Source organism: Chiloscyllium plagiosum, unplaced genomic scaffold (assembly GCF_037043375.1).
Source record: "Chiloscyllium plagiosum isolate Xiang-an unplaced genomic scaffold, Cpla_swu_hap1 HiC_scaffold_50, whole genome shotgun sequence".
NCBI classification, from domain to species: Eukaryota; Metazoa; Chordata; class Chondrichthyes; order Orectolobiformes; family Hemiscylliidae; genus Chiloscyllium; species Chiloscyllium plagiosum.
The window spans coordinates 58,156,769-58,169,950 of NW_028270188.1; the positions used below are offsets into that span (position 1 = coordinate 58,156,769).

General features: G+C 53.4%; 1 protein-coding gene across 1 annotated transcript in view; it reads left to right on the forward strand.

The window, feature by feature from the left end:
• Positions 1 to 1,847: 1,847 nt before the first annotated feature.
• LOC122545535 (solute carrier family 25 member 44-like) overlaps positions 1,848 to 13,182 on the forward strand; it is a 62,156-nt gene continuing 50,821 nt past the window's right edge. The window contains exon 1 of the mRNA XM_087985171.1: positions 1,848 to 1,864. The gene's annotated coding sequence lies outside the window, so the exon portion shown is untranslated. The remainder of the gene's footprint in view (positions 1,865 to 13,182) is intronic.

The window sequence follows — 13,182 nt, forward strand, 5'->3', positions numbered from 1 at the left end:
GAGGGCGGTGTACAGGGTTACGGGGACAGGAGGGCGGTGTACAGGGGTACGGGGACAGGAGGGCGGTGTACAGGTACACGGGGACAGGAGGGCGGTGTACAGGGTTACGGGGACAGGAGGGCGGTGTACAGGGTCACAGGGACAGGAGGGCGGTGTACAGGGTTACGGGGACAGGAGGGCGGTGTACAGGGTTACAGGGACAGGAGGGCGGTGTACAGGGTTACGGGGACAGGAGGGCGGTGTACAGGGTTACAGGGACAGGAGGGCGGTGTACAGGGTTACGGGGACAGGAGGGCGGTGTACAGGGTTACGGGGACAGGAGGGCGGTGTACAGGGGTACGGGGACAGGAGGGCGGTGTACAGTGGTGTTTGGATTTTGGGGAGTTTGGAATTGAGGGAGTTTGTGGTTGTGGATGTTTGGGTTTACCGGGAGTTTAGGATTTAGAGAGTTTCGGATTTGTAGAGTTTGGGATTGAGGAGTGTTTGCAATTGGTGCGGGTTTGGTGTTGTTGGAGTTTGGGCTTGGGGAGTGCTCATTGCGTGGGTTCGGTGAAATATGGATAATATTTTTGGAAATTTGGGTGTTTGGGGAAATTTGGGGGGGGGTTTTGGTGTAGGGGGTGTTTGGGGATATTTGGGGGGGTTTTGGTGTAGGGGGTGTTTGGGGATATTTGGGGGAGTTTTGGGGTTGGGGGTGTTTGGGGATATTTGGGGGGAGTTTTGAGATTGGCGGTTTTGGGGAAATTTGGGGGGTGTTTTGGGGTATTTTAAGGGTGTTTAGAGAATTTTACAGGTGTTTAGGGAGTTTCTGGGGTATTTAGGGAGTTTTGGGAGCATTTTGGGTTGTTTATGGAGTTTTGGGGGAATTTTGGGTGTTTTGGGGGAGTTTTCGGGGCGTTTAGGGAGCTTTGGGAGTGTTTAGAGAGTTTTGGGGGAGTTTGGGAGTTTTGGGGGGGGTGTTTAGAGAGTTTATGGGGTGCTTATGGAGTTTTGGGGGTCTTTAGGAAGTTTTGGGGGTTTAGGCAGTTTTGGGGGTGTTTAGGGTGTTTGGGGGTGCTGAGGGAGTTTTAGGGGGAGTTTGGGGAGTTTTATGGGTGTTTTGGGGGGAGTTTAGGGAGTTGAGGGTATTTTGGGGAAGTTTGGGGAGTTTTGGGAGGAGTTTAGGGAGTTTTGGGGGAGTTGAGGGAGTTTTGTGGGTGTTTTGGGGGGAGTTTAGGGAGTTGAGGGTATTTTGGGGAAGTTTTGGGGGAGTTTAGGGAGTTTTGGGGGAGTTGAGGGAGTTTTGTGGGTGTTTTGGGGGGAGTTTAGGGAGTTGAGGGTATTTTGGGGAAGTTTTGGGGGTGTTTAGGAAGTTTTTGGGGTGTTCAGGGAGTTTTATGGGGAGTTTGGGGGAGTTGAGGGAGTTTTGTGGGTGTTTTGGGGGGAGTTGAGGGTATTTTGGGGATGTTTTGGGGGAGTTGAGGGAGTTTTGGGGGTGTTTAGGAAGTTTTTGGGGTGTTTAGGGGGAGTTTAGGGAGTTTTGTGGGTGTTTTGGGGGGAGTTTAGGGAGTTGAGGGTATTTTGGGGAAGTTTTGGGGGTGTTTAGGAAGTTTTTGGGGTGTTTAGGAAGTCCATGAGGTGTTCGGGGAGTTGAGTTTGGGTTCGGAGGGATTTGGTGGACTTTGAGAGATTTGTGGAATATGGTAATTCAGGGGGAGGGGCGGGGCCAGCGCGCAGGGGGTGGGGCACCACGTGTCCCGGATCTTCCGGGATCTATGTCCCGCCCCGGCACCGCTGATTGGTCCGGCCGCTAGGTCCGTGTTTCTGATCGGGGCAGGACGACGTCGGTCAAACAACCCGGAAACCGCGCACCTGAGGGACACAGGTCAGTGTCTGAGAGGGTCTGAGTATTAATGTGGAGTAACTGGGCTATTACTGTCTGAGAGGGTCTGAGTATTAATGTGGAGTAACTGGGCTATTACTGTCTGAGAGGGTCTGAGTATTAATGTGGAGTAACTGGGCTATTACTGTCCAAGAGGGTCTGAGTATTAATGTGGAGTAACTGGGCTATTACTGTCTGAGAGGGTCTGAGTATTAATGTGGAGTAACTGGGCTATTACTGTCCAAGAGGGTCTGAGTATTAATGTGGAGTAACTGGGCTATTACTGTCCAAGAGGGTCTGAGTATTAATGAGGAGTAACTGGGCAATTACTGTCTGAGAGGGTCTGAGTATTAATGAGGAGTAACTGGGCTATTACTGTCCAAGAGGGTCTGAGTATTAACGTGGAGTAACTGGGCTATTACTGTCCAAGAGGGTCTGAGTATTAATGTGGAGTAACTGGGCTATTACTGTCCAAGAGGGTCTGAGTATTAACGTGGAGTAACTGGGCTATTACTGTCCAAGAGGGTCTGAGTATTAATGTGGAGTAACTGGGCTATTACTGTCCAAGAGGGTCTGAGTATTAATGTGGAGTAACTGGGCTATTACTGTCTGAGAGGGTCTGAGTATTAATGTGGAGTAACTGGGCTATTACTGTCTGAGAGGGTCTGAGTATTAATGTGGAGTAACTGGGCTATTACTGTCTGTGAGGGTCTGAGTATTAATGTGGAGTAACTGGGCTATTACTGTCCAAGAGGGTCTGAGTATTAACGTGGAGTAACTGGGCTATTACTGTCCAAGAGGGTCTGAGTATTAATGTGGAGTAACTGGGCTATTACTGTCTGAGAGGGTCTGAGTGTTAACGTGGAGTAACTGGGCTATTACTGTCCAAGAGGGTCTGAGTATTAATGTGGAGTAACTGGGCTATTACTGTCCGAGAGGGTCTGAGTGTTAACGTGGAGTAACTGGGCTATTACTGTCCAAGAGGGTCTGAGTATTAATGTGGAGTAACTGGGCTATTACTGTCCAAGAGAGTCTGAGTGTTAACGTGGAGTAACTGGGCTATTACTGTCCAAGAGGGTCTGAGTATTAATATGGAGTAACTGGGCTATTACTGTCTGAGAGGGTCTGAGTATTAATGTGGAGTAACTGGGCTATTACTGTCCAAGAGGGTCTGAGTATTAACGTGGAGTAACTGGGCTATTACTGTCCAAGAGGGTCTGAGTATTAACGTGGAGTAACTGGGCTATTACTGTCCAAGAGGGTCTGAGTATTAACGTGGAGTAACTGGGCTATTACTGTCCAAGAGGGTCTGAGTATTAATGTGGAGTAACTGGGCTATTACTGTCTGAGAGGGTCTGAGTATTAATGAGGAGTAACTGGGCTATTACTGTCTGAGAGGGTCTGAGTATTAATGTGGAGTAACTGGGCAATTACTGTCTGAGAGGTTCTGAGTATTAATGAGGAGTAACTGGGCTATTACTGTCTGAGAGGATCTGAGTATTAATGAGGAGTAACTGGGCTATTACTGTCTGAGAGGGTCAGTGACTGAGGGGGTTGAATATTAACAAGTAGCAAATGGGTCATTACTGACTAAGGGTCAGTGATTGAGAGGGTATGAGTATTAATGTGGAGTAACTGGGTTATTACTGTCTGAGAGGGTCAGTGACTGAGGGGGTCGAATATTAATGAGTAGCAAATGGGTCATTACTGACTAAGGGTCAGTGACTGAGAGGGTCTGAGTATTAACGTGTAAGAATGACTTATTACTGTCAGAGATGGTCTCAGTATTGAGTAATACTAAGTTATTACTGTCAGTGGGTCTGAGTATTAATGAGTAACACGAAATACTGTCTGACAGGGTCAGTGATTGAGTGGGTCTGAGTATTAATGTGTGAGAGACAGTTTGACGGAAGGGGCTGTTTCTGTGCTGTACATCTATGACTCCATTAATGTGTAACACTGGGTAGACACTGGCAGAGAGGGTCTGAGTATCAATGTCTGTCACTGTATAACACGGGTATGGTACTGGTAGGGACGGGTCTGTCCCTGTATAACACTGGGATACAGTACTGGTGGGGACGGGTCTGTCCCTGTATAACACTGGGATACAGTACTGGTGGGGGTGGGTCTGTCTCTGTATAACACTGGGGTACAGTACTGGTGGGGACGGGTCTGTCCCTGTATAACACTGGGGTACAGTACTGGTGGGGATGGGTCTGTCCCTGTATAACACTGGGGTACAGTACTGGTGGGGACGGGTCTGTCCCTGTATAACACTGGGGTACAGTACCGGTGGGGACGGGTCTGTCGCTGTATAACACTGGGGTACAGTACTGGTGGGGACGGGTCTGTCCCTGTGTAACACTGGGGTACAGTACTGGTGGGGACGGGTCTGTCCCTGTATAACACTGGGGTACAGTACTGGTGGGGATGGGTCTGTCCCTGTATAACACTGGGGTACAGTACTGGTGGGGACGGGTCTGTCCCTGTATAACACTGGGGTACAGTACTGGTGGGGCTGGGTCTGTCTCTGTATAACACTGGGGTACAGTACTGGTGGGGACGGGTCTGTCCCTGTATAACACTGGGGTACAGTACTGGTGGGGACGGGTCTGTCCCTGTATAACACTGGGGTACAGTACTGGTGGGGACGGGTCTGTCTCTGTATAACACTGGGGTACAGTACTGGTGGGGAAGGGTCTGTCGCTGTATAACACTGGGGACAGTACTGGTGGGGAGGGGTCTGTCCCTGTATAACACTGGGGACAGTACTGGTGGGGAGGGGTCTGTCCCTGTATAACACTGGGGTACAGTACTGGTGGGGATGTGTCTGTCCCTGTATAACACTGGGGTACAGTACTGGTGAGGACAGGTCTGTCCCTGTATAACACTGGGGTACAGTACTGGTGGGGACGGGTCTGTCCCTGTATAACACTGGGGTACTGTACTGGTGGGGACGGGTCTGTCCCTGTATAACACTGGGGTACAGTACTGGTGGGGACGGGTCTGTCCCTGTATAACACTGGGGTACAGTCTTGGTGGGGACGGGTCTGTCCCTGTATAACACTGGGGTACAGTACTGGTGGGGACGGGTCTGTCCCTGTATAACACTGGGGTACAGTACTGGTGGGGGACGGGTCTGTCCCTGTATAACACTGGGGTACAGTACTGGTGGGGACGGGTCTGTCCCTGTATAACACTGGGGTACAGTACTGGTGGGGACGGGTCTGTCACTGTATAACACTGGGGTACAGTACTGGTGGGGACGGGTCTGTCACTGTATAACACTGGGGTACAGTACTGGTGGGGACGGGTCTGTCCCTGTATAACACTGGGGTACAGTACTGGTGGGGACGGGTCTGTCACTGTATAACACTGGGGTACAGTACTGGTGGGGACGGGTCTGTCACTGTATAACACTGGGGTACAGTACTGGTGGGGACGGGTCTGTCCCTGTATAACACTGGGGTACAGTACTGGTGGGGACGGGTCTGTCCCTGTATAACACTGGGGTACAGTACTGGTGGGGACGGGTCTGTCCCTGTATAACACTGGGGTACAGTACTGGTGGGGACGGGTCTGTCCCTGTATAACACTGGGGTACAGTACTGGTGGGGACGGGTCTGTCACTGTATAACACTGGGGTACAGTACTGGTGGGGACGGGTCTGTCCCTGTATAACACTGGGGTACAGTACTGGTGGGGACGGGTCTGTCCCTGTATAACACTGGGGTACAGTACTGGTGGGGACGGGTCTGTCCCTGTATAACACTGGGGTACAGTCCTGGTGGGGACGGGTCTGTCCCTGTATAACACTGGGGTACAGTCCTGGTGGGGACGGGTCTGTCCCTGTATAACACTGGGGTACAGTCCTGGTGGGGACGGGTCTGTCCCTGTATAACACTGGGGTACAGTCCTGGTGGGGACGGGTCTGTCCCTGTATAACACTGGGGTACAGTCCTGGTGGGGACGGGTCTGTCCCTGTATAACACTGGGGTACAGTCCTGGTTGGGACGGGTCTGTCCCTGTATAACACTGGGGAAGAGTACTGGTGGGGACGGGTCTGTCCCTGTATAACACTGGGGTACAGTCCTGGTGGGGACGGGTCTGTCCCTGTATAACACTGGGGTACAGTACTGGTGGGGACGGGTCTGTCCCTGTATAACACTGGGGTACAGTACTGGTGGGGACGGGTCTGTCCCTGTATAACACTGGGGTACAGTACTGGTGGGGACGGGTCTGTCCCTGTATAACACTGGGGTACAGTACTGGTGGGGATGTGTCTGTCCCTGTATAATACTGGGGTAGAGTACTGGTGGGGACAGGTTTGTCCCTGTATAACACTGGGGTACAGTACTGGTGGGGTCAGGTCTGTCCCTGTATAACACTGGGGTACAATACTGGTGGGGACCTGTCTGTTCCTGTATAACACTGGGGTACAGTACTGGTGGGGATGGGTCTGTCCCTGTATAACACTGGGGTACAGTACTGGTGGGGACGGGTCTGTCCCTGTATAACACTGGGGTACAGTACTGGTGGGGACGGGTCTGTCCCTGTATAACACTGGGGTACAGTACTGGTGGGGACGGGTCTGTCGCTCTATAACACTGGGGTACAGTACTGGTGGGGACGGGTCTGTCACTGTATAACACTGGGGTACAGTACTGGTGGGGACGGGTCTGTCACTGTATAACACTGGGGTACAGTACTGGTGGGGACGGGTCTGTCCCTGTATAACACTGGGGTACAGTACTGGTGGGGAAAGGTCTGTCGCTGTATAACACTGGGGTACAGTGCTGGTGGGGAAGGGTCTGTCGCTGTATAACACTGGGGACAGTACTGGTGGGGAGGGGTCTGTCCCTGTATAACACTGGGGTACAGTACTGGTGGGGACGGGTCTGTCACTGTATAACACTGGGGTACAGTACTGGTGGGGACGGGTCTGTCCCTGTATAACACTGGGGTACAGTACTGGTGGGGAAAGGTCTGTCGCTGTATAACACTGGGGTACAGTACTGGTGGGGACGGGTCTGTCGCTGTATAACACTGGGGTACAGTACCGGTGGGGAAAGGTCTGTCGCTGTATAACACTGGGGTACAGTACTGGTGGGGAAGGGTCTGTCGCTGTATAACACTGGGGTACAGTACTGGTGGGGAGGGGTCTGTCCCTGTATAACACTGGGGTACAGTACTGGTGGGGACGGGTCTGTCCCTGTATAACACTGGGGTACAGTACTGGTGGGGACGGGTCTGTCCCTGTATAACACTGGGGTACAGTACTGGTGGGGACGGGTCTGTTCCTGTATAACACTGGGGTACAGTACTGGTGGGGAAGGGTCTGTCGCTGTATAACACTGGGGACAGTACTGGTGGGGAGGGGTCTGTCCCTGTATAACACTGGGGACAGTACTGGTGGGGAGGGGTCTGTCCCTGTATAACACTGGGGTACAGTACTGGTGGGGATGTGTCTGTCCCTGTATAACACTGGGGTACAGTACTGGTGAGGACAGGTCTGTCCCTGTATAACACTGGGGTACAGTACTGGTGGGGACAGGTCTGTCACTGTATAACACTGGGGTACAGTACTGGTGGGGACGGGTCTGTCCCTGTATAACACTGGGGTACAGTACTGGTGGGGACGGGTCTGTCCCTGTATAACACTGGGGTACAGTACTGGTGGGGACGGGTCTGTCCCTGTATAACACTGGGGTACAGTACTGGTGGGGACGGGTCTGTCCCTGTATAACACTGGGGTACAGTACTGGTGGGGACGGGTCTGTCCCTGTATAACACTGGGGTACAGTACTGGTGGGGACGGGTCTGTCCCTGTATAACACTGGGGTACAGTACTGGTGGGGACGGGTCTGTCCCTGTATAACACTGGGGTACAGTACTGTTGGGGACGGGTCTGTCCCTGTATAACACTGGGGTACAGTACTGGTGGGGACGGGTCTGTCCCTGTATAACACTGGGGTACAGTACTGGTGGGGACGGGTCTGTCCCTGTATAACACTGGGGTACAGTACTGGTGAGGACGGGTCTGTCCCTGTATAACACTGGGGTACAGTACTGGTGGGGACGGGTCTGTCCCTGTATAACACTGGGGTACAGTACTGGTGGGGACGGGTCTGTCCCTGGAAAACACTGGGGTAAAGTACTGGTGGGGACGGGTCTGTCCCTGTATAACACTGGGGTACAGTACTGGTGGGGACGGGTCTGTCACTGTATAACACTGGGGTACAGTCCTGGTGGGGACGGGTCTGTCCCTGTATAACACTGGGGTACAGTACTGGTGGGGACGGGTCTGTCCCTGTATAACACTGGGGTACAGTACTGGTGGGGACGGGTCTGACGCTGTATAACACTGGGGTACAGTACTGGTGGGGACAGGTCTGTCCCTGTATAACACTGGGGTACAGTACTGGTGGGGACGGGTCTGTCCCTGTATAGCACTGGGGTACAGTACTGGTGGGGACGGGTCTGTCCCTGTATAACACTGGGGTACAGTACTGGTGGGGACGGGTCTGTCCCTGTATAACACTGGGGTACAGTACTGGTGAGGACGGGTCTGTCCCTGTATAACACTGGGGTACAGTACTGGTGGGGACGGGTCTGTCCCTGTATAACACTGGGGTACAGTACTGGTGGGGACGGGTCTGACCCTGGAAAACACTGGGGTACAGTACTTGTGGGGACGGGTCTGTCCCTGTATAACACTGGGGTACAGTACTGGTGGGGACGGGTCTGTCCCTGTATAACACTGGGGTACAGTACTGGTGGGGACGGGTCTGTCCCTGTATAGCACTGGGGTACAGTACTGGTGGGGACGGGTCTGTCCCTGTATAACACTGGGGTACAGTACTGGTGGGGACGGGTCTGTCCCTGTATAACACTGGGGTACAGTACTGGTGAGGACGGGTCTGTCCCTGTATAACACTGGGGTACAGTACTGGTGGGGACGGGTCTGTCCCTGTATAACACTGGGGTACAGTACTGGTGGGGACGGGTCTGTCCCTGGAAAACACTGGGGTACAGTACTTGTGGGGACGGGTCTGTCCCTGTATAACACTGGGGTACAGTACTGGTGGGGACGGGTCTGTCACTGTATAACACTGGGGTACAGTCCTGGTGGGGACGGGTCTGTCCCTGTATAACACTGGGGTACAGTACTGGTGGGGACGGGTCTGTCCCTGTATAACACTGGGGTACAGTCCTGGTGGGGACAGGTCTGACGCTGTATAACACTGGGGTACAGTACTGGTGGGGACGGGTCTGTCCCTGTATAACACTGGGGTACAGTACTGGTGGGGACGGGTCTGTCCCTGTATAACACTGGGGTACAGTACTGGTGGGGATGTGTCTGTCCCTGTATAACACTGGGGTACAGTACTGGTGAGGACGGGTCTGTCCCTGTATAACACTGGGGTACAGTACTGGTGGGGACGGGTCTGTCCCTGTATAACACTGGGGTACAGTACTGGTGGGGACGGGTCTGTCCCTGTATAACACTGGGGTACAGTACTGGTGGGGACGGGACTGTCCCTGTATAACACTGGGGTACAGTCCTGGTGGGGACGGGTCTGTCCCTGTATAACACTGGGGTACAGTACTGGTGGGGACGGGTCTGACGCTGTATAACACTGGGGTACAGTACTGGTGGGGACGGGTCTGTCCCTCTATAACACTGGGGTACAGTCCTGGTGGGGACGGGTCTGTCCCTGTATAACACTGGGGTACAGTACTGGTGGGGACGGGTCTGACGCTGTATATCACTGGGGTACAGTACTGGTGGGGACGGGTCTGACGCTGTATAACACTGGGGTACAGTACTGGTGGGGATGGGTCTGTCCCTGTATAACACTGGGGTACAGTACTGGTGGGGACGGGTCTGTCCCTGTATAACACTGGGGTACAGTACTGGTGGGGACGGGTCTGTCCCTGTATAACACTGGGGTACAGTACTGGTGGGGACGGGTCTGTCACTGTATAACACTGGGGTACAGTACTGGTGGGGACGGGTCTGTCCCTGTATAACACTGGGGTACAGTACTGGTTGCGACGGGTCTGTCCCTGTATAACACTGGGGTACAGTACTGGTGGGGACGGGTCTGTCCCTGTATAACACTGGGGTACAGTACTGGTGGGACGGGTCTGTCACTGTATAACACTGGGGTACAGTACTGGTGGGGACGGGTCTGTTCCTGTATAACACTGGGGTACAGTACTGGTGGGGACGGGTCTGTCACTGTATAACACTGGGGTACAGTACTGGTGGGGACGGGTCTGTTCCTGTATAACACTGGGGTACAGTACTGGTGGGGACGGGTCTGTCACTGTATAACACTGGGGTACAGTACTGGTGGGGTCGGGTCTGTTCCTGTATAACACTGGGGTACAGTACTGGTGGGGACGGGTCTGTCACTGTATAACACTGGGGTACAGTACTGGTGGGGACGGGTCTGTCCCTGTATAACACTGGGGTACAGTACTGGTGGGGACGGGTCTGTCCCTGTATAACACTGGGGTACAGTACTGGTGGGGACGGGTCTGTCCCTGTATAACACTGGGGTACAGTACTGGTGGGGACGGGTCTGTCCCTGTATAACACTGGGATACAGTACTGGTGGGGACGGGTCTGTCCCTGTGTAACACTGGGGTACAGTACTGGTGGGGACGGGTCTGTCCCTGTATAACACTGGGGTACAGTACTGGTGGGGACGGGTCTGTCACTGTATAACACTGGGGTACAGTACTGGTGGGGACGGGTCTGTCACTGTATAACACTGGGGTACAGTACTGGTGGGGACGGGTCTGTCACTGTATAACACTGGGGTACAGTACTGGTGGGGACGGGTCTGTTCCTGTATAACACTGGGGTACAGTACTGGTGGGGACGGGTCTGTCCCTGTATAACACTGGGGTACAGTACTGGTGGGGACGGGTCTGTTCCTGTATAACACTGGGGTACAGTACTGGTGGGGACAGGTCTGTCGCTGTATAACACTGGGGTACAGTACTGGTGGGGACGGGTCTGTCCCTGTATAACACTGGGGTGCAGTACTGGTGGGGACGGGTCTGTCCCTGTATAACACTGGGGTACAGTACTGGTGGGGACGGGTCTGTTCCTGTATAACACTGGGGTACAGTACTGGTGGGGACGGGTCTGTCCCTGTATAACACTGGGGTACAGTACTGGTGGGGACGGGTCTGTCCCTGTATAACACTGGGGTGCAGTACTGGTGGGGAGGGGTCTGTCCCTGTATAACACTGGGGTACAGTACTGGTGGGGACGGGTCTGTTCCTGTATAACACTGGGGTACAGTACTGGTGGGGACAGGTCTGTCCCTGTATAACACTGGGGTACAGTACTGGTGGGGACGGGTCTGTCCCTGTATAACACTGGGGTACAGTACTGGTGGGGACAGGTCTGTCCCTGTATAACACTGGGGTACAGTACTGGTGGGGACGGATCTGTTCCTGTATAACGCTGGGCTGCCATCTCCTGTGTCTGTCCTTTGTGTGCTTTTGGTTTCTCATGTTCCTTGCCCTCCCCACTTGAGGGAGTATTTCCCCGTCTTGGTTTTCGTCCCAGCCTTTTATGTAAGCTGTGGTTTGAATGTTCCCACTGCCTTCCTCTTGAAGCCTCTCCCACTGGGGTGTGCCACCACACATTTCCGACAATATCTTTGTTTTAAACTCTCTGCACTTTCCCCGTGCCTCTTCGTCCTGAGTCCGTGGTGCCCAGAAATTGCGGCTGGTGTGGTTTCACCCCGTCTGAGTTTGGCTTTTGAACCCCGTGTTCACGTTTCTGTTCCAATCTTCAAGAGAGAGAGAGAGAGAGATAGAAATCCTCGTGTTTGCCTTGCTTTGGTGTGGCATAATGTTTACTGCTTTTGCGTTCGGAGTTTTTGTTTTTATCTTGTGTCTGGGCTTTAATCTTCCAAACCATTAAAGTGCAGTTTCTGTCAAAATGGGTGACCGGACACTTACTTCTGCGGAACATCCTCTGTTAATTATTTCCCCTTTCCCGTGGCTCTGTCCCGTGCTCCTGTATTGCGTCACTGCCCTCCACAGTCCCAACCCTCCGTACCCACCGTACTCTGGGGCTTCCTGTGAGTTTCCGAAGTGTGTCCTTGCCTTGTGATCCCGACTTAGATTGAGCACCCCATAGTCCGCACTGACCCTGCGAAGAGTAACCCACCCCGACCCATTCCCCTACCCTACTCTACGTTTAACCCTGACTGAAGCACTTCGCCCACACATCCCTGGGCACTATGGGACAATTTAGCATGGCCAATCCACCCTAACCTGCACATCCCTGGGCACTATGGGACAATTTAGCATGGCCAATCCACCCTAACCCACACATCCCTGGGCACTACGGGACAATTTAGCATGGCCAATCCACCCTAACCCACACATCCCTGGGCACTACGGGACAATTTAGCATGGCCAATCCACCCTAACCCACTCATCCCTGGGCACTACGGGACAATTTAGCATGGCCAATCCACCCTAAACTGCACATCCCTGGGCCCTACGGGACAATTTAGCATGGCCAATCCACCCTAACCTGCACATCCCTGGGCCCTACGGGACAATTTAGCATGGCCAATCCACCCTAACCTGCACATCCCTGGGCCCTACGGGACAATTTAGCATGGCCAATCCACCCTAACCCACACATCCCTGGGCACTACGGGACAATTTAGCATGGCCAATCCACCCTAAACTGCACATCCCTTGGCCCTACGGGACAATTTAGCATGGCCAATCCACCCTAACCTGCACATCCCTGGGCCCTACGGGACAATTTAGCATGGCCAATCCACCCTAACCTGCACATCCCTGGGCCCTACGGGACAATTTAGCATGGCCAATCCACCCTAACCTGCACATCCCTGGGCACTACGGGACAATTTAGCATGGCCAATCCACCCTAACCTGCACATCCCTGGGCACTACGGGACAATTTAGCATGGCCAATCCACCCTAACCTGCACATCCCTGGGCCCTACGGGACAATTTAGCATGGCCAATCCACCCTAACCTGCACATCCCTGGGCACTACGGGACAATTTAGCATGGCCAATCCACCCTAACCTGCACATCCCTGGGCCCTACGGGACAATTTAGCATGGCCAATCCACCCTAACCTGCACATCCCTGGGCACTATGGGACAATTTAGCATGGCCAATCCACCCTAACCTGCACATCCCTGGGCACTACGGGACAATTTAGCATGGCCAATCCACCCTAACCCACACATCCCTGGGCACTACGGGACAATTTAGCATGGCCAATCCACCCTAACCTGCAC